This window comes from Magnolia sinica, chromosome 13 (assembly GCF_029962835.1).
Source record: "Magnolia sinica isolate HGM2019 chromosome 13, MsV1, whole genome shotgun sequence".
Taxonomy (NCBI): domain Eukaryota; kingdom Viridiplantae; phylum Streptophyta; class Magnoliopsida; order Magnoliales; family Magnoliaceae; genus Magnolia; species Magnolia sinica.
Genome location: NC_080585.1, coordinates 71,872,144 through 71,891,139, shown reverse-complemented (window position 1 = coordinate 71,891,139; position 18,996 = coordinate 71,872,144).

The following is an 18,996-nucleotide window of genomic DNA, read 5'->3' as shown; positions in this document are numbered from 1 at the left end:
CCTCCATGTATCCTTTGAACTCATTAGGGAAGAAACTTCAAGTTTTAATTTCTCATTTTCTGTCCTTAATTTTTCAAGTTTAGACGTTTTGAAACTCACATCGCATTTTGCTTTTTCAAAAAAATCAGAAATATGAGATTTTTCTAAAACAAAATTTTCAAATTCCTCTTTTAATTTCAGAAATTTTTCTTTTTGAAGTTTTAGCTTGATAACAATCTTACAACTTTCCCTATATTGGGCATTATAGGTATCCTGAAGATCATCTTCATTTTCAGGGTCACTCCTCAGATTTTCATATTCAGTTGAATCATAAATATCTATGGAAGTGACTCTGGCTAGAGTCATTAAAGCCTTGACTTGATTTGAAGTTTCAGGTTCTGATTCATCCGACTTAAAAGAAGCTTCAAAGTTGGATGATTCATCCCATGTGGCTAACCTCTTTGTCTTCAAAGTTGTTCCCTCGTGTGTCATTTCAAGAATGTCCCAGGCTTATTTAGCAGTATCACAAGAAATCATTCTTTTGAATTCATCAGGTGATCGTGCGCAAGGAATTTCATTTAAAGCCTTAGCATTAGCATTGCTCTCATTTTTCTAGAGAGTAGTCCACATGTAGAAAGGTGTTTCCTTAAGGGACTTGGTTCCATCACTACCTAGAACCTTAGACATCGATGGATTCTAACTAGTCACCATGGCTTGTCACACACTTTCATCAATGGATTTTAGAAAATCCTCATTCTAGCTTTCCAATAAGTATAGTTTGAGTCATCAAACGGTGGTGGCCTAGTAATAGATAGGCTATCAAAATTTGACATACTAAAAGCTCTAGATCGATAAGCTTAGGAAATAAATCCAAAAGAATGAGCAACCTAGCTCTGATACCACTTAAAAAGAGCGAGATCTCAGTCCTAGAGGGGGGGTAGATAGGAATATGCCAAATAAAAATAATTACAGAATATAAATGAAGATAGCATAATCAAATAACAATCTCAATTGCAATAGTATTGAAAAGTTGATTCAAACGTTGTTCAAAGGATAACCTTACACCAAAAACTAAAGTTTATGGTAGGACGACCTGATTTCTTGAACTCTGTAAGGATCAAAAACCCAAACTAAAACAAGAGGCAAAATAATGAAATCTAGCTATTACAACATTCACCACATGTACATGAAATAGGTACAATCATTCACCACTCTTACATCACATACATCAACCATAAAACACCAGAAATTATAGTGGTTCGGTGTGTACACCAAATGTTCTTGAACAACCACACTTACTCCACTCCCAATAATCACAACCCACGTGATATTAGGTTTCATATGAAAGAAGGTTTTCAAAGGTTCACCTTAAAACCTTTACAATTGCGTTTTCAATGGGCTACCACAATTAAAAACCCCGCTCTGAGATTTTCTAACTATCTCAGTCAAAACCACAATAGAGATTTTCTGGTAATCTCAAAAACCAAAAGCAATTTAAACAAAATACTTATCTGAAGATTCTGCTTGATCTAGCCTAGTAGAACCAATTCTTTTGAAGATGAAGACGTCTAATGTTCAATCACACATATAGACGGGTTTTAGGTCTAAATGAATTTTAAATTAATCCAACCTTGGGATACTTCGATTTAATTCCTTGGATCTCAAAAGGGGTAGAGAAGAACACCCTTTTATAAAATCAGATTGAAGCAAAGATAGATCAAGAAATTAGAAAGCAAAAGGCTATAAAAAGAATCATAATTTACCGGACAATAGCTTGACAATCACGGGAGCTTTTCTCTCAAAGTGGAGGCTTGATTTGGCTTTGAATGAATGAATAAAGCTGAGAAAAGACCTCTATTTATAAGCTGAAAATGGTTCCTTTGACTGGTCTAAGGTCACCTTCGACTAGTCTAAGATTCAACCAAATTTCAAAAATTCTGGTGTGATCGGATAAAACCGTCCCTCGGCTGGTCGAGTGGCTTGCTCGACTAGTCTAGTGACCTGCTCGACTAGTCAAGCATAGCACTCGACTCGACGACTAGTCGAGTGGGTCCAAAAAAACCTTACTAGAGTTCAAGTCAAGCCCTACTTGATTGGTCGAGCCAGTGTCCACGACTGGTCGAGCAGGGTGCTTGACTGGTCATGACCCTACCAGAAAAATCTAAAATTTTAAAACAAAACCTGAACTGGTCGAGAAAAACCCTGGACTGGTTGAGCCAGAGCCTGGACTAGTCGAACATAGGCTAATACTAGTCAAAATAAAGCCTATAACAAGGATAATAACCCATACTAAATGTGCAATATGAATGACCTAAACCTAAGGTCTTTCTAGGGTCATTTATACCTAAAATATTAAACATTGAACTAATAGCTTCAATTGCTTTAGTTGATCTTTAACTTGATTTACTTGAAGCTTGATCTTGTACACTTGAAGCTTTAACTTGATCTTGACCATGTAGTGCACTTGGACTTGAAGTAGCACTTGAACTTGGTCTTGCTCTTGAACTTGAACATGAACTTTAACTTGAACTTACACTTGAACTTAAACTTGAAGTTGATCTTCATATGAAGGTGAACTTTCCATCATATGAACAAGTCATATCATAAAGTGGTTTGTCTCAACAAAATTTGACAACTAAGGGTGCTTGATATACAACACAGCACTTATAAAACTCCCAAAATCAAATCATCAGTTTAGTTTTTATTACTTAGTTTGTTTTGTATTTGATTTTCTCCTTCTCATAATTCATCTCCCTGTGGGATTAACCCTGTATTCACAGGATATTACTTACGAACCTCTGCACTTGGAGGCAAGCAATCACTGACTCTCCCAACAATCCACTGCGACAGGCGAAAATGACCGTGGGCCGCTCGTTGGAACCCCGCTAAGTCCAAAACTATAGGAAATGTCGGCCTCACTAAGCTTGAGGACTATCGCGGACGACAAACCCAGATGGTGTCGTGAACTGCACAACTTGGACTGGGAAGGAAGTACTTAAAATGCGCAACTCTCCTAGACCTGAATCGAAAACTTAAGTGAAATAGGCTCCACCACTCATTTGTGAAATTGTGACTTTCTAACCATCAGATTATAATCAAACTTGAGCCATAAGTCAAGAATATTTTCCTACTCATATCTGTGTAACTGTGGCCCTGATTGAACACCGATAACCTTTGATCACAAGTAGGGTCCCCATGGTCGATCGAGGTATCCGATCTCCACCCGATTTGGACCAATCACGGATCCTATGATGGGGCACTTGCCCCATGCCGCAAATGAGCCAGTAGGCCCCTTTAGGAGCCCTGTAGATCAAAATCTAGCCCACTAGGGGCATGCATATTAGAAAAAAGGCCCTCGTGGCCATTTAGACATAAAATTTGGGCTATATAAGGCCTAGAAATTCACTCCCTCACTCCCATACGAATTCTAGCTACAAGGGAGAGGGAGTGGGGAGAAGTGGAAGACGGAGCTCCTTGGGGAGCTGTTACGGAGGATTTCCACACTGGCGTTGACCCACGTCCAAAATCGCCACCACGCCCCACCATAAGGGGCAACCCAACGATAAGGAAGAGGTAATCCTCTATCCCTCTTCAAATTTCACCATTGTAGGCCATTTGCATGTGCCCTTACAAGCTAATTCCATCAGCATAGGTCTTCGATACACCAATCCACAGATCCAAATCTTAGAGGAGGCGCTAAGAATTCAACGGACTACTTCTAGGTCCGGACTATTATCCTTAGGTGACAATTATCGAACCTAGGTCACAAATAATGATTGTTTTGTGAAAATTGTAATGCACATGTTAATCAACGAGTAACCTTTGATTGTTTATCTTCCATGAATTTGCAAATCATGCTTAGTGTAGCCGAACTTTGCTTTCATGCTAAAATATGCCAGAATTATTGAACTGTTGTCCATGATTTACTCTATTCTCTGACACATGCAACTAATTGCTTGATAATTGTAAAGTCTATGATGATTTTGGGCAATGTATCTGTATGTCCGACATAATGATCAGTTCGAATAGAATGCCCAGATTTAATGCCATGCATGCCTGAAATTTCTTAAAATAAGTAATGTATGTGACTCACTATGAAATGTTAACTGACTGGCCAATTGGGTTGGCTAGCAAATTGCAAAAGCCGTGTGGGCGGCCCTATCGGGTTGGCTGCTCAGGGCCAATCCATTGATCTAGGTTGACCACGGACAGCCGACAATAGTTGGACTACACAGGATGCTCTCACCCAATTTCAGGTGCACCATAATTCACCTAAATCAACCTAATTAGTCTACTAGTTGTCCAACCATGTGTGTTTACCATGTATGATTATGCCCACCAGAACCTGGGACACCGCATGCCCCTGGAACGCCCACTTATAACCAATAGTGATATGATCCACAAGTCTCGAGTGCCGGGTATGGTGGTATAGGACACTGTTCGAGCTGTCGGCCTACGCTAGGGTGATGAGCCTCTCCATAGTGACTGCGAACAATCCAATTTAAATCATGCCTATCGTATGAGCTCAACTGAGAGTGATGAGCACAGACGAATCAAGGGTCACAGGTGTGGTGGCACTACGACCGCCCTGAGCCTCACGATCAGGTTAGGGCCTTTGATTTCATGGGAGTGCCTTAGTTTCTCCAATCTTACTGGACGAACGGACTTAACTAAACACTCGGCTAACATGATCATTGTTGCATTTCATTAGATAGTGGCAACTCGGCAGTCGAGGTTGCTTCATGAGGGAGTATTGGTCATTTGCGAACGTAAGATGGAATCTCTATGAGGGAGTGTTAGATTGCGAGGGCATGCATCATATCATAACAGCATGCATGTGCATTAACAAGAGTATCTAGGGATTGTATGCTTAGCTTCTTTTCATTAATTGTGCCTGTGTAATTGATAACTTGTGTAACTTGATGCTAATGGAACCACTAAGTTGATCACTCACTCCCACTCTGGGACGGTGTTTTAAAACACTAACCAGACCCTATCTTAGATGCAGGTATCACAGAGCCCGATGCGTTGGATGAGGCGACCATAAATGCCGAGGAGGAGCTCTCATACTTTCAGCTGTTGGGCGGGTCACCATAGGCTACCCTAAGGCCAACGATGAGGCCTTAAGGTAGGGATATTTTGTATTTTTTTGGACTGTATGTATTTTTTCTTGGACGTGGTCCCGTACACTGAACATAAAATCATCATTTTACTAGTCTTGTCTTAAGTTAAGTTACGTTTATTTTCGTGTACTTATGTGACCCATTTAATTCCTCGAATGCTCATACAACAAGTAAAAACCAAAATCATCCACTTCCGCTAAGCATAAGTGACACCCGAGATATCGGAAGTCACTCATTACTCGATTCCCGAAATTTAGGGCGTTACACCGTAACTTCAGTTGGTATCAAATCTTGAGGTGTTTTGCCGAGCTTGCGGAATATGGCCATGGGGCATAATGTTGATAGTTGCACTATTGTCAATGGATTTTAGGGTGACTGGACAAACATCCATATGTGCTGAAATATATAGAGGCTTAAGATTTTTCTTCATTAAATGAGATAGCTTTATAATGACAACCTTTTTTGCCTCGTCTCCCTACTCAATGGCCACGATTGGTCTAGCTTCGTACTCATGGATGATGGTGGAAGATGATGATTCAAACTGGTCTGAATTTCTCCTTATTCCACATCACATGCCATATGATTGGTTTGTTGGGCTTCACTTAGAACATCATTGGGAGCATAAGGATGATGCTATAGTCTAACGTAAGGGATGGTATGGTCCCAAATCGGACTGCATTCTTCCTGACATCTTCTACGGGCTTTGACAACACATCTTCCTTTATGATATCCCCTAAAAAGTCTCCACTCCAAGGAGAACCATCAAGGGATTGATTGGCCGTGAGGGATCCTTCAAGGGTAAAGTCGTCTTCCACAAAGTCTTTGTCCATTGCGGTGTTGTTTGACTTTATCTAGGCGGCTTGACCATTCCTTTCCAGAGATGCCTAAACTTTAGACCAAGGCCCGAGGCACTTGGCTATCAGCCGTGGCCTCTTTCGAATGACATTCTCGACTATCATGAATGTTTGAGCCATGGCCCTCTGTCTTTGTAATTGACATTTTTACATCTTGGTCAACCCTTGAAGTATTTGTGAAAACTTAAGATGAACAACAATGGTCTATCGACATAACCTGGCTATCATTAGCCTCACCATCCTTAGACATTGAGGAGACCTTTCAGTTAGGTAGTCATACCTTTCAAGGATATGTCTCTTTAAGGCTTGATGAGGATGTTGTGGGTGTTCACAATGTAGGGTCGTGATGTAGTAATAATCTCAGTAAGACCGAGGTCGAATCCACAGGGACTGAACTTGTACATTTCTGAAATTAAGTAAAACTAGAACTAGGAGAATATGTGAATCTAATTTTAAAGTAATTGAGAAAGTAATTGTGATTAAAGTAATTAAAACTTGTAAATTTAAAGTTAGGAACTAGGGTTTTCAACGATCCACTTGTAGCAATCAAGGTGATACTATACTTGTTCAAGGACACAATTGGAATCAGAGTACTATCTTATCCAGTTGGAAGAAGAGACGGTCAGATCTCTGAACTTCTCATGAATCTAGTCATCAAAGAAGGAGAATTGGAAAGATTGGAAGGGATTCTGTTACCTAACCATGCCCATAAGATGATGACAAACAATAGGATTTACCAATCCATCAATCTCAAAATAGGAAAGGATGATATTCAAAGCTATTGCAAATCTATTGTAATTTGTCATAACAAATCATTAAAAACTTAAAATATTCCTTATAATCAAACTAGAATTAAAGAGAATTCAACATAAACATGAATCAAAGCAATAGAAACATCCCATCACGCTACAAGCTTCACCTACTACTTAAGGAGTCCTTTAACTATTTTGCTTGAGATTATCATGAGACGCTTGGCCTGGACAGAGACTTGGTCGAGCACCATCTCACAATAAAAGAAGGGTTTAGGTCATTCAAGCAACTAACAGGGAGGATAATGCCTAAGGTCACCTTAAAAGTAAAGGAAAAAATATAACGGCTACTGAAGGTCGGCTTCATCTAGCAGATTTGTTATGCTAACTGAATCTCAAACATCCTACTAGTCATAAAGAAAATGAGAAACTGAGAGTATGCATCAACTTCAAGAATCTCAATTGGCAACTCTAAAGGATGAGTATCCGATGTTAATTACATATCAATTAGTTGATAAGGCTGTTGGGCATAAAAGTTTGTCATTCATGGATGACCCTTCAGGGTATAATCAAATTTACATTGCCACCGAAGATGTTCATAAAATGGCCTTCAGGTGTCCAAGGGCAATTAGGACCTATTGTTGGTCATGATGCCTTTCGGACTACAAAATGTTGGTGCAACATATCAGAGAGCCATGAAGCCATATTCCATGACATGATTGGGAAATTCATAGAGGTCTACATTGATGGCGTGGTGGTAAAATCGGTTGACCTAGGTGATCACCTAGCACATATAAGCAGATCGTTTGAACGCATGAGAAAACATAAGCTTAAAAAAAATCCCCTCAAGTGCGCTTTTGGGTCTCAGAATGGAACTTCCTAGGATTCTTCATCCATCAACGAGGGAAGAGGTTAACCAAAATAAAGTTTGACCCATCCTGGAAGCGCAACCACCATAGAATAAGAAGAACCTATAGAGATTTATTGGTCAAATCAATTTTATTTGCCGATTTATCTTAAATTCAACCAGAAAATCAATGTGTTCCCCCTCTAGTGAAACTAAAGGTGAGAGAATTCATATTCAGGAAGAGCATTAGACAATCTTCAATCAAATTAAAGAGTACTTAACGAAGCCTCTAGTATTAATTCCCCCATGAAAAGATCAACCATTTTAGCTACATATCGTAGCAGCCGAAGAATCGACTAGAGCATTATTGGCCCTAAAAAAATAATGACAGAAAGGAATAGGTAATCATTATCTCTTCAGGACCCTTCATGATACCGAGTAATGGTATTCTACTATAGAGAAGCTATGTATATCTTTATATTTCTCCACCATAAGCTCTGACACTCTCTGTTAACTAGTAGGGTCTATGTTGTTACTTCAACTGACCTTATCAAACACATGCTCACATGCCTGATTCTTAGAGGGAGAATTGGAAAATGAATTTTGACTTTATCAAAGTTCTACTTCAAATATGTCATTCAAAAGGTTGTCAAGGGTCAAGTCTTAGCCAATTTCTTGGTCGATCACCCATTAAGAATAGATGATAAAATTCTGCTTGATATTCTGAGAATATATACTATCCACCTTACTCCCTGGAGGTTAATCTTCGATAGATCGAGGACAAATCAGTCATCTAAAGTCAAGATTATTATCATATTTCTGAATTAAAAAATAAAGGATTACGCTTTCCAACTCAGTTCGAATGCATGAATAATCAAGCGGAGTATTAAGCCTTAATCAAGCAACTCAAAATTCTAATGGAGCTCAGAGCAAGGAACGTCGTGATCATCGAAGATTCCCAACTGGTCATCAACCAGTTGGTCAACTTACATAAATATTCGAGTTGGGAATTAGTGTCATATTATGGGATGGCAGTTTAGTTGATGTCTGATTTTGATGGCATGCTTCTAAAATATATTCCTCACAAGCAGAAAACTGATGCTAATGAAATGGCATAAATCGTAGTAAGACTTCAACTAGCTGATGGAATGACCAAGAGGCTCCCAAAGGTCTAAGGGAGATCACTTCCAATGGCCCAATAGAGGGTCATGCCCATGAAATCACTTCTCTGGATGTCTCTCAGGACAATTGGAGAATGTCGATTATCTAATATCTTATGAGACCGAGTAATAGAACTCAGTCTATCCAGAGGATTTCCCCACATTATCTCCTTCTTGAGGATGATCTTTATCTAAAAGGAGCTGATGGTCTCTTATTGAAATGCTTAGGAACATTTGAAGGCATAATCATTATAAGGGAAGTACATGAAGGAATTTGTGGAGCTCATCAAGCGGGACAGATGATACAATGGTTTATCCGATGACATGGTTATTATTGGTTGACAATATTAAAGGGCTGCATAAAATACTCTAGAAGACCCATCTAGGTAAATCTCCTTTGGAAATCAATTATCCATTAGTTGTAGGAGATTCCACCATCCTCCCACCACCTTTGTCACCTCATCGAGGCATCATATTTAAGGTGGATGATCGTAGGAGCTGAAGCATTGGTATCAATAATCGAGAGAACAATTAAGAAGCTGATTGAAGCACAAGAGAACATCGATAAAGCATCTCAAACAAGGTGCTACAATGAGACTCAATCCAACAAGTAAGGTTATCAATCGTAGAATCTGTTCACACTCTTTTTTTGTGTAAGATTGAGTGTAGAGTTTGTGACCCAAACTCAAATAGCTTCTTGTGTAGGACCTAGGCTCTTGTGTGGGGTCGAATTCACTGGACATTGGTGTGTATGTGTTATTCTCCATGGAGAGCCTCCGACAGGAGTGTACGTAAAGCCTTAGATAGGACCACATTCACGAATACAGGTGTACATATGTTAATCTCCATAGGGAGCCTCTGACAGGAATGTATGTAGGGCCTTGGATTAGGAACGTTAGTGGTTATTGGTTAGCCGATAAAAAAGCCAACTAAAGTCTCTTATGATAGCCACCAACACGAGTGGAAACATGTTCCTTCGACACGGGAGTGTACATGTAGGTAAGTGATTAGTTTAGGAGAAACCATTGTAGAGGTTAGAGGTGAACCTGATTTAAAACATCCGATAGTGAAATTCCAGTACACTTGAGGAGAGTGCGTCCAACAAGAGTGGAGTAGGCAAGTAGTTGAACCAATATACACACTTGTTTTTGAGATTGTTACTTGCACACATTTTTATTTATACTTGTGAGCTTAATTCCTTGAATTATATGAATGCATAATTAGATATACGCTAGGTGTTAAATAGTTAGTATATCCCACACATAAGATCGATATCTTCCTATAGACTGGTTGCTTATTGTTGTATCTTTTGTAGTCTATATGATTGGGCTCACTTTGGCTTGGAAGCCTAAAGTGTTAATTGCCTTATTGATTTAAACTGATAAAGTAGTTAATTAGGCAAATAATTTTTAAGTGGTCCTATTCACTCCCCCTCCCCCCTAGAACTTAGCCATAATTATAAGCTCTAATATGTTTCTACATGTGTCGTGGTAGACAATCCATGCAAATTGAGAGGCCATAATTACTTAGTGGCCTAATCACTCTAGTAATCACCATCTACATGTGGTGAGATTTAAGAGACCATGACCACTCAGTGGCTTAACCGACTAGTAATCACTCTAGAAACCACACACAATAATCAAAATGGTGAATCACTTCACAAATTTCATCAAATAATGCTTGAATGATTATAAATCATGAAAGGTGCCTTTTAAGGATGAAATTACAAAATTGCCCACGGCTAAGATTTTCTTTTAAAATGAGTGAAAGTCAAGACTTATGTGGTCCACATGATCCATGTATAACATCCAAGCCATCCAACATATGCAACCCACCATGGTGATCATCGAACAAATAAAAAAATAAGGCCGATCAAATCATCAAATGGGTTACACTTAATTTTAAATGTTTTAAGTGGTGTATATTATTTTTTACGGATTAGCCCACGTTATGACTGGATCACAATATTTTTTGTTTGCTGGTCAGCTTCTGTTGGACAGGTTAGATGTCACACAGATGCTATGGTGACCTTACAATTCTAGATTCTCCACTTGGCGAAGAAATAAAGAAAAAATAGCCTACATGAATATGAGCTCTGAAGGCACTAGTTTGTAAAATCTGAATTGTTAGACAGTTTATGGTAAATACAGTTGAAAAGGGATTTTTTTCTTTTGGCCACTGTCATTTCGACTGGAGACTGAGGGGTCGTTTGGCAATGTGGATTGGAGGGGATTTGAGGGGGTTTCAAATCCTTGTGTAACATGTGTGTCACTATACACTATTATTCTATTAGGCACATGGCCCACTAATGATGATCAATGTTGATGTCAAAATCTGGACCACCCTCCACTCGGTGCAGCGAACCTCCAAGGAACCCTAGTCTTGCACAAAGAGTGAGCAAAGGAGACCCTGGCTAAGTCAGGGGACCCTCCGATGCCCAAGTCAGGTTAAGGGAATCTAGGTCTAAGTTGATTGTAGAGATAGGGTGTGAGATGTTGCATACCTGTAGCAATGGAGTCCCATCATATTTATACTTGCCTATCGGACGGTCTGGGTCCATTAATCTCAGCATGATTCAAGTCTGTTAATCTCGGCATGATTCACTCAATTAGTGGGATACTATGATCGTGGAGATATTATCTATAATTCGGGGATCGTGTAGTGTATCGTGCGTATCTGCGGGCAAGACAATCGGTCGTGTCCTCTTAAGGCAGTTTCTCAGTTTAGCCCATGGAACGTCCATGTCCAACCTCGGCCTTGGCTCGAGATCTCAGGCTAAAGAGACCCTGACTCTGAGCCTCGGACCTGGACTAGCATACATATGGATGGACTTTTTCCATCGAGTTATTAAGCGAGGTCTGCGCCTAGAGTCTGAGACAAGCTCTGGCTTGGACTTATGGTGGACTCGGCCTTACTTGTCTGTCATATACCTTTGAGCTTTCCCCTCCGAGCTCCAAGGCGTGTAGTGGGCTTGACTCGTTTAGTTGAGTTTCCCCGTAACGGGGACTCGCGGATATGGCTGGTCAAACGATTCGTCTCTGGTCAAGCCATAGTAGGTTTCGATCTCGTGAGAAGGTTTTGATCCGAGCCCCACACTGACTGCCCCGTCCGTAGATTATTCGAAACCGACAGCTTCGGAGCAAGAGCGTAACTGGGGCCTAGCTAAGAATCATCTTTCCCTTCAGTCCTTTTCACCATTCCAGATAACTTCTTAGGTACCTGATCGTATTAAGGTGGTGTCGGTCCTTGGAATTAAAGGGGCTCAGATCTTCCCATAACAGAAGCCCCCTACTCTCCAAGTTTGGACACGGACTCAGAGAGTAAACATATGTGGAAGATCAACAATTTCTCATGTCGTATCTTCCACGCGTGCAGTTGTAATTATGATTTCTACATTTGAAGAGATACGTCCTCGGGGTTTCTTGTCCATGGGCTAACCTCCAGCGGATGCGTGGTGACGGTTAAGCCCTCAAATCGTTGCTGAACCTATGGCTGACTGCCATATATGCCCTGGGAGATGTTCGAGCGACTCTTCCCTTGCTCGAGCATCGCTTCCTCTACCCCGAGTTGGTGACCCAACACCAGAAGCACACGGCCTGGCAGGGCTTGAGCCAGTGACATGCAGCCACGTGTGTCCTAGAGTCAGCTCGCGACGATTCGGCTGCGATCATCATGCCTCGCCATTAATGTGAAGATCCTTCCCAGGCTATATAATCCCTAGCATTTCAAAAATGTTCCTCATTCCTGCATTCTGAATTCATGTGGCCGCTGGTTCCCTAAGGTGGTGATTTTCGATGAAGGCGATTCCGACCGATTTGGTTTTTCCGGAAAGGTGATTCCGACCGATCAGGGGTTTCTGACGAAGGCGATTCCCTGTGGACATCTGGTGAGTCCCCCCTTTCTCTAGCGTCGCTTCTTTTTCCTTTACCTCAACGGGATGTTGGCCGATTTAAACATGGTCTAAGAAGACTACGACCTGGATGACGACTCCGGGCTGAGGAGCTCGGATGATAGGAGAGGGGCATCTGAGGGCCCCTTGGAAGCAGTACCTCTCTTTCCCCAGCCGAGAAGGGGCAAAGAAACGAGGGCTCAGACTCGTCGCACAGGTAAAAAGAGTGCCGCCCGAGCCCCCGAGACTCTGTGGCAAAAAAAGGGCCGCCTGAGGCCCCCGAGACTCTGTGGCGGGCGGTGTTGAGATGCCCGCGAGTGGGCGGGCCTCAGAGGTCATCCCTGGAGGCTCCGTGCTGGCGGACTCCCAGATGGGATGAATCTGATTAGAGTTCAAGATCCTGTACTCCGTGCAGATAAGGGCACCATAGCCCCTCAACACCGCCGGTGCTCCTTCTGATGGGGAAGTTGTAATTTTCCTTTGCACTCTGCAGTGCGGCCTTCAACTCCCTATACACCCCTTCGTCTAAGCCCTGACGGCCTACCTGGGACTTGCTCCTGGTCAATTTATCCCCAATGCTTAGAGGGTTTTGATCTCTTCTTACATCATCAGGTGTCAAGTTAGGAACCCAGAGCTGACACCAGAGGAGCTGATAAGCTTGTACTTAGTCGAGCATGACGGCCATGAGCCATGGTATTACTTCGCGACTCGCGGTAGCAAAGGGTCAGGGCTGGTCATGAATCTTCCATCCTCTAACAAGGATTAGAAGAACAAATGGTTCTGGACTTCGGTCGAATGGAAGGCACCAATGGCAGAGTTCGGGGACTTAACGACCCGGGTCCCCACCCAATTTACTACACCAAGTTAGACCTCACACATTTTTTTTATTTTTACATCCTTTTCCCTTCTGTTGTGGTTGGACTGAAGCATTCTTTTTATTTCTGTAGACTTTCCAAGAGGTTCACCTCTCCTTACCTCAAACCAAAAGCATTAGGTCACCAAGGCTAAGGCGCACTCAGGAGATCTCCACTCCTGGTCGGATCTGATCACAACCACCAACCTTCATTGGTCTGGGCTTTGCAAGTCTAAGCCCCTTCCCACTTCTTTCAGTAAGTTTTTCCTTCATCCCTTACTTTGAAAGGACTGAATCTCTAAACTTGGTTGCTGATTCATTACTTTATAAGCAGGCATGGCCGAGGCTTCTGGGTCCCAGAGGAGGAAGGCCACCCTGACAGTCGAGGAGATGTTAAGGGCCGAGACCCGAATAAAGACTACTGTTCGGAGGAGGCCTGTGGCTCCTCGCAGCGAGGGCCCTTCGGCCCTAATTTCTGTCATTGCAGCTCTAATTGCAGCTTCAATTTCTGTTGCTGCGGCTTCGACTATAGCGCCTATTGCAGCCGAGGTCGCTGCTGTCAATGCTCTGGCTCCAACCCTTCCTCCCGCCACCGCCCCTCATGTTGTTGAAGCGCCTCCTGCAACCTCCAAGCCCTGCATAGCTGTCCCGTCTTCATCAGAATAGGAGGAGGCCTTTCGAATGGCTGACGTCATGCTCTCCCCTCCTGAAGTCAGGAACGATCTCAGGGCTGAGGCTCAGGCCTCAGAGGGCAGCCAGACTAGGTCCAGGGAAGCGACCGAGTTGGCCCAGGTGGGAACGAGCAGGGAGAGGTTCCATCCGAGCTATCACATGTCCTGCTTGGTTTGCTGGGCTTCTAAGCACGCCCCGGAGGAAGAAATAGCCAGCCTTCTCACCAAATCGATCGAGTCTTTCGTCAACGACATAGCTTTCATCTTTTACCGGGTACTTCTATCGACTTTTCTTGCCTTCAGTTTTTACTGTTTTTGAATGCTCATTCTCTTGTTTTTATTCAGTCCATCCTGAGGCTTCTTCTGACTCGAGAGAGATTGAGGGAGCTTACGAAGAAAGAGCCAAGGTGGAGACCCTCAGGGGTGACGTTGAGACCTTGCAAGATGAGGCCACATTCCTCCAGATGAAGCATGTTGAACTGCGTCCGCAACTTGACGATGGGAAAACCCATGAGCTCCAGCTAAAGGAGGTCATGAGCGATCTTGAGGCCAGATGCGGTGTGGCTGCAGCTGAGCTATCCCGAGCCAGGGCCCACGCAGACTCACTCTCCAAGGAGAATGCCTGATTAGTAAATGCGTTGTAGCAGACCAAAGCCGAGGCGATGGAAGAGCTGCACTGAGCGGTCTCCTAGGCGAAGGAGGCACAACGAGCTGAAGACGAGGCCTCCCTGGCCTTAGTGGTGGCTGCAGCAGTAGATGCCTTCAAGGCTTCAGAGGAGAGGGCCGCCAAAGCGACTAAGTTTTACAACTGTGGCTTTGACGCTTGCATTGATGTAGTCCAGGCACTGTATCCGAACCTCAACCTTGAGCCTCTGCTACCCGAAGATGCTAGGGAGAAACCCTCTAAAGACGCTCGCCCAGATCAGGCTCCTACCTCCCAAGCTCCTTCTCCTCCTCCGACTGAATAGTTTCCAGCATTTCTCTTTTTATGGCTTTTTTTGAACTTGTCTTTTGATGAATGGTCTGGTGGATGATATTTTTTGACCCTCTGGAGAGGGCATATGGATGATGATTTTTTATATGTTAATTCGTAGTTGATTTTTAGATGGTGATTGTTAGTTGTTGATTGCCAAACCGATTCATTGATAGGTTGATTTATCTCGGGGCATTGCCGAGCCGACTCCTTGATGAGTCAGCTCATTTCTATGTCGTTTCATAGAACTCTGCAGTATTGCAATTGTTAGGACCTAATCCCTAGGGGATCGTTTCCTCCCATAATTGGTGAGCGACGTTTAGTAAACTCATTGGTCGGACGATAAACCGACATCTCTGTTAGGGAGTCAGGTCATCTTTGAGCTTTTCCCCGAACATGAGGGGATGCCTTGTAGAACTTTTCATGGGATAACGCACTAACCCCTTCTTTAAGGGATCAGTTCGTTGAGTCGGCCCCTGCTTATGAGAGGTAACTTATTTGTAGTAGGTAATCCGCTCATGTAGATACGAAGAAATGTGAATTTTTATTAGGGGCCTTAAAGGCTAGTCACTCGAAGGCGTACACTTATTACGGGCCTTAAAGGCCATTACATCAAGGGTAGTAGACTTTTAGGTGCTCGGCGTTCTAGGGGTGGGGGAGCTGACGGCCCTTGAGATCTTCTAAGTGGTAGAAGCCTGGTTTGATCGATCGGACCACATGATAAGGCCTTTCCCAGTTAGGCCCGAGTGCCTCAACCCTCGGTTATGCGGTGTTCTGGAAGACCCGATGAAGGACTAAGTCCCCTGGACGGAACCGCCAGGTCTTGACCTTAGAATTGTAAAATCGTGCCACCTGTTGATGTCGAGCAGCAACCCGGAGTCTAGAGATGTCTCTAGCTTCTTCAAGTAGATCCAGGTTGGCTGCAATTTGCTCGGTGTTTTGATTCTCCTGATAATTTCTGACCCAAGCTGTAGGGAGACTGATCTCGACCAACACCATTGCCTCTGAACCTTAGGAGAGTGAGAACAGAGTTTCCCCTGTGGATGACTGAGCCGTAGTCTTGTAAGCCCAGAGGATAAATGGGAGTTCTTCAGACCAGTTGCCTTTTACTTTCTCCAATTTTATCTTGAGATGGTGCTTGATGACTTTGTTAACTGCTTCCACTTGCCCATTGAATTGCGGGTGCCGAGGCAAAGAATACGCGCTCGAGATGCCGAGCCCTTGGGCACATACTTCGGAACTTGTTGTTATCAAACTGCTTGTCATTATCAAACACGATGGTGCGTGGAATCCCGAATCGGTAGATAATGTTCTTCCAGACAAAATCGATCACCTTCTACTCGGTGATTTTCACAACTGGCTCAGCCTCGGCCCATTTGGTGAAGTAATCAACTGCGATGATGGCGAATTTACCCTGCCCTTTCTCGGTGGGCAGAGGTTCGATGATATCAATCCCCCATTGGGCGAATGGCCATGGACTACTCATGGGAGTCATTTCTTCTACAAGTTTCCTTGGCACATTCGCGTACCGTTGACACTTGTCGCACCTTTGAACGTAGTTTTTCGAGTCTTCCCTGATGGTCGGCTAGAAATATCCTTAGCGGAGTATTTTCAAGGCCAGGGTCCGACCCCCAGAATGGTTCCCGTAAATGCCTTCATGAATCTCCCGAATCACGTAATCCGCTTCATCGAGTCGAAGACACCTGAGATAGGGTTGTGAATGCCCTTTTTTGTATAATATCCCGTCCATGACTACGTACCATACCGCTCTAACTCTCAGGCGCCTAGCTTCCAACCTATCCAGGGGAACATCACCGAATGTGAGGTAGCTATAAATCGAGTCCATCCAGCTCAGAGTATCATCTACTGGATTGACCATTTTCTTCTCCGTCTGGTCGATGCTCGGATGCTCTATGAATTCCAGAGGAATGACCCGCAGGATCTTCCCTTCCATGGCCGAGGCTAGCTTCGTCAGGGCGTCGGCCCAGGAATTTTCTGTTCTAAGAATCTGGTGAATAGTGTAGCTCTAAAATCTTTCTATCATTTTCTTGCTTCAGCTAGGTAGGCAACCATCCTAGTCTTCTTGGCCTTGTATTCGATAGAGATATGGTTCACTACTAACTGGAAATCACTTCGTACCTGGAGAGACTGGACTCCCAAACTAGCTGTCAGCCTGAGTCCAGCCAGCAGAGCCTCGTACTCCGCCTCATTGTTAAAGGCCTTGAAACTGAGTCTGATCGCATACTGGATGGATGTGGAATCATGCGTGACCAGGACAATTCCTGCTCTGGCACACTTGGCATTGGACGACCCATCCATGTAGAGAGTCCATCCTGGTTCTGATACCGCCTCTTGATCACTTGGAGGAACAGGCGAAGGAGTCGTCTCAACTTCAGCACCGATCCCTTCTTCGTTCGGGGTGGTGAATTCTGCAATGAAGTCAGCCACAGGTTGGCCCTTAATGGCTTTCCTTGGTAAGAACTGGATATCGAACTCCCCGAGTTCAATGGCCCACTTGGTTAGCTGAACCGACACTTCGAGCCTCTAGAGGACTTATCTAAGGGGAAAGTCGGTCAAGACGACGACGGAATGAGTCTGGAAGTACGGACGTAACCTCCGAGCTGAGACAATAAGATAAAGTGCTAACTTCTCTAGAGCCAGATATCTCGTCTCGGCATGCACCATGGCCTTACTCACATAATATATGGGATGTTGCTTGCCCCCTACCTCTCTAATCAGGGCCGAGCTAACAGATGAGGTTGAGACCGTAAGATATAAGAACAGCGGCTCGCCTTCTTCAGGCTTAAATAGTAGGGGTGGTAAACCTAAATACTGTTTTAGTTGTTGGAAAGCTTGTTCACACTCCGACGTCCTTTCTGCCTTCTTACGACCCTTCAACTGTTGAAAAAATGGGAGGCATTTGTTCGTGGCTCTAGATATGAATCGTCTGAGTGCTGCTACTTGTCCGGTGAGACATTGTAACTCCTTGATAGTCCTAGGCTGTAAGACCCGTGTCCTAATCCGTACCATTCCGTTAGCTTCCGCGGTCCTTTCGGTCAAATTCCGGCAACCTTCGCACCGTATTCGGTGTTTGTGCACGATCCTAAGCCAGGTCCCGCGCACCGACGTCGGCTCGATCTGAAACTTATGTCTTGGCGATCGCGTCGTCGCCGCGGTTCCAGCGCCGTGACTTGCGCACCGAACCGATACCCAGGTAAGAAGATGTCGATCAGCGTTTATTCCGAAGAAACACCGTGCGTTGCGGATTTCGAGGGAATCTCTACACAATTAGTCCCACTAATTAACCATAAATGCAACCATACCTCAAAGTACTTCACCCATTCCCTCTTTTTCCAAAAGTCCACCATCTTTCCACCTCACCATTCCTCTTTTTCTCATTTTCAACCACAACCATCCCTCTTCTCCACCAATTTCAAACTAAACCATACCTCTCATCACTCCTTTCTTACAACCATCACTCCACCCATCCCTCCATCCATTATTTCTATCTCTCCCTCTCATTCTCTAGCAATTTTTCCAAATCCCATGAGAAACTTCTCACATCCAACACTCTCCCTCAACTTCAAGTGTGGCCCACCCTCTCATCTCCAATCTCAACCATTCATCTTTCATCAACCTCCATTAAAAGTGAAGGTAAGGAGCTAAGGAGTCCAAGGGAGCAAGGAGAAGGAAGATAAGGTGGGTGATCCACCATTAAATCTTGATCTTTAGGGTCCACTTGTTGGTGGGACCCATTTGGATGTATGTGATTTTATCAAGAGGGCCCATAGTGGCGGGGTTCCTCTATCTCACCGTGTACCTCTCTTTCTATCTCTCTCTCTTTCTTTCTTTGTAATGGTGTGGATCCCACCAATATGTGTTACATCTACTCCGTCCA